The 3,185-nt window shown below is 38.9% G+C and overlaps 1 pseudogene; it reads right to left on the bottom strand.

Annotated features, from left to right (window-relative positions):
• Nucleotides 1-675: 675 nt before the first annotated feature.
• LOC114035996 lies at nt 676-2,985 on the bottom strand (annotated as a pseudogene).
• Between the last annotated feature and the right edge of the window lie 200 nt (nt 2,986-3,185).

The following is a 3,185-nucleotide window of genomic DNA, read 5'->3' as shown; positions in this document are numbered from 1 at the left end:
GTTTCTTGTTATGAGTGCTAACAAAAAGTAATCTTGAAACAAAGGGGTTTTTAGAAACACTTAAACATAAAATGAATCAGTACTCATGAAACAAAGAAACTCCATATTTGCAAGCACAACACTGATACCTGTAGCAGTGCATTAAATGAATTATCTTTTAAATGGTGGCAATTGTCCTACTATCTTACATTGTTTTAGAATATTAGACCTCATAATAGTAATTTGAATATGCAAGTGTATTCACAATTAGAATTATGCATAGCTTTGAAAGTGTATTTCCTGTCTGTTTTTACACATAAATCAAAGTTGAAGTTGGTCCTTGATTAAGAGAAGTTGGAAGTTCTAAATCTGAGACAAACATTGATAACCAACAAAAGTTATGTGCGTAGAACAATGGTGTCAACAGTACCATGCATGGAAATGAGGCTGTTGCCCCCAACACAAAGAGGAGGCCCTCTCCCAAAGCTGTGGCTCTTGGAGAACAGGTAAGCCTTCTAGCCCCTAAGAAACTTCCAGGGAAGGCTCAGGGATCACATCTCCCCAACTGTGGCAACTGCTCAAACACAAGATGCTTTGGGCCTCTCACTGAGGCACGGAACACAATAAAGAAAAGAGACTTTACTTTCTTCTTTTATTTTATGTTTGTCTTTAGAAAGAAAAGATAATTTTTTCTCATCACACTGAAATGGTCAGTCTAACTGCAATAACAAAAATATTGCCAGGAGAGTGGGGCAGGGAGGCAGCCCAATTCAAACATTCACTGGAATATCCGGAGATCCCTGAAATGAAGAATGATAAGCTTTTGATAAAACTATTAAATGAAAGAAGATTAACCTTTTCATAGAAGTTATTAGCTTTTAACAAAAGTCCACAAACATATGCTTGTCAATTGTGATTGGTTCTGAGATTACAAGAATGAGATTGAGCTAGAAAAATAATTTTACTCTTTTAAATAGTGGAAGAAGCTACATTTTGTTTATACATTCCCAATACTGCACCAGTTGGATAAAGATATTCCTCTGTCTTTCCCATTCTGTTTGGAAGAATCCAACTTGAAATTCTGGCAGGCTTGAGGCCAAAAACATCACCGTGGTTTTGGCCTGCATTGTTCTACTTAAGAGAATCCTATTTCCAACTGGTGCATTATTTAAAAGATCATTCGAAATTTGGCTATAACACTAGATCTCAACTGTGTGTCACAATTGCCAAATAAAGTATAAGATTTGCTTTTTCTAAAGAAAAAAAAAGCTAAGAAGACACCTTGCTGGTGTGGAAAACAGATCAGTAAGAAGAGAGTAGGCCAATGTCTCTGTCCATGTGTCACTAGTCATAAGCAAACAGAAAATGCACATTGAAAAGCCAATGACCATGATAATAGGTTAAGCTAAAAATTTCCAGTCCTTTGTATATGGAGTGGATTATTATGGTCTACTTCACCCACTACATAGTTTCCAAGAAATAAGTCTATGGCATCCTGTCCAAAGCCATCTGAAAAGTTGTTTTTGTAGTAGTGCATGAGCAAGTTCTGGTCATCCAGTACCAGCCCCCACTGAGTTCTTTCCCCAGTTCTGGTAAAATCAGTCTTAAAGGCACCATTTCTGGAATGTTGTTTAGCACAAGCATTTGCATTATCAGCCCACACATTTTTGAAATTTTTTTTTCAATTCAGCTTTTTCTTCAATCATCTCTCCTACAAGCAAAACACCGATTCTGTGGAGCTGGACTTGAAGAAAGCAGTGGGCCCACAGGCTCTGTATCACATTGGTCCTGTCCAGAAAGTCCATGCAGTTGCTAAGAAATATACCTTCTTGATTTCTTACCACTTTGCAATTAGCATCCACTAGAAAATAACCAAATTCTTCTTGAAGATCAACTACTTGATCCAGCAAAATTTGCAAATGATCCCATCAGATTTTATTTCATTCCTTGTGGAAGTCAAATGCCACATATCTGATATTTCCATTTCCTAAGGACATTACCATTTTTGCAAATGTCTGTTCAAGTGGCTTCTCTGAGCCCTTCTAGTTAGTTAACAACCTTCATATTTAACCAGCTTCATAATGACTTGTTTTCCATAAGCAACTATTTGTGAGTCAAAATGCCTTTGAAAGCCATCCATCTGGTTGGTCACTTGGTTGATATGTGGCATTGGCTTATACTTGAGGTTTGGTCTTTGGGACCAGAAACAGGGCATGAATCCCGTAGTCTGGACAAACAAAACTTTCCTCCCATTGCAGTGCACAATTTGATCCATTTCAACAAAGTTGTGAGCATGGCCTTCAGAATCCATTCCTCTCACATAATAGCACATGCCAGCTTGGAAGCAGCTCCTCCTTGAGATGAAAATATAATCAAGATATTTTCCATTAATGGAACAAGAGTGCATAGTAATGAATCCAAATAAGACAGGGAGAGCAAACTAATGGACCCCTAGTTGAACAGATAATTCTCTAAGAAGATGACCATTCCATAGAAATCACTGATTTACCCTTTCCAACAGACTCATTTTTTGAAATTCTGGACTGGTGCTGGATAACTGTTGTAAAGTATGTGTCAGATCATATATTGTTGAAAAGTAAAACCCATCCATGCTCAGGACATGGTTTATCATTGAAAGAAAGGTCTTGTTGTCCTGCAACTGAATATCAGTTAAGTGCAGTATAGTCTTCTTATGGGAAAGGACACAAAAATTTGCTACTTTCCATATTCCAAGATTGAAAAATTTACCTACTTGTTTTTTTCTTTTTGATAATTACAAGATAACTACCTGCTGCTAGTTGAAATGTGCCCAAGATACCAAATATTTTTCTTGTAACAGCTAATGAAGGAACATCTTTCTTCACTGTGAGAGTCACCTCTGTGGAGATATGATCAATGGCAAGCAAGTCAGTCTTCCACTTGGTCATCACAAGGTTCTATGTAAAAATTTTCTGGGGTCACATGCCAACAGCCCCATCTCTGGTCTTTTCTGGTCAAGGCACTCATTCCCTAGAGTTCAGGGGCCTGCTCCAGGCTAGGTGCACAACACCAAAAGGGGCAGAGGCTGGTACCAGGGCCAGCCCTCAGGGCACCCACACACAGGTGGAGTCTTCAGAGAGGAGATAGCCAGGTCCATCACAGTCTGGTCCAGCCCAGCCCATCCTTGTCCCATTCAACCAAGTCTAGCCCAGGCCTCCCCTGGACTC

This window comes from Vombatus ursinus, unplaced genomic scaffold (assembly GCF_900497805.2).
Source record: "Vombatus ursinus unplaced genomic scaffold, bare-nosed wombat genome assembly UNPS02009573.1, whole genome shotgun sequence".
In the NCBI taxonomy this organism is placed as follows: domain Eukaryota; kingdom Metazoa; phylum Chordata; class Mammalia; order Diprotodontia; family Vombatidae; genus Vombatus; species Vombatus ursinus.
Note: the sequence above shows the minus strand (reverse complement) of the source record. Positions and strands in the feature narration are given on the sequence as shown.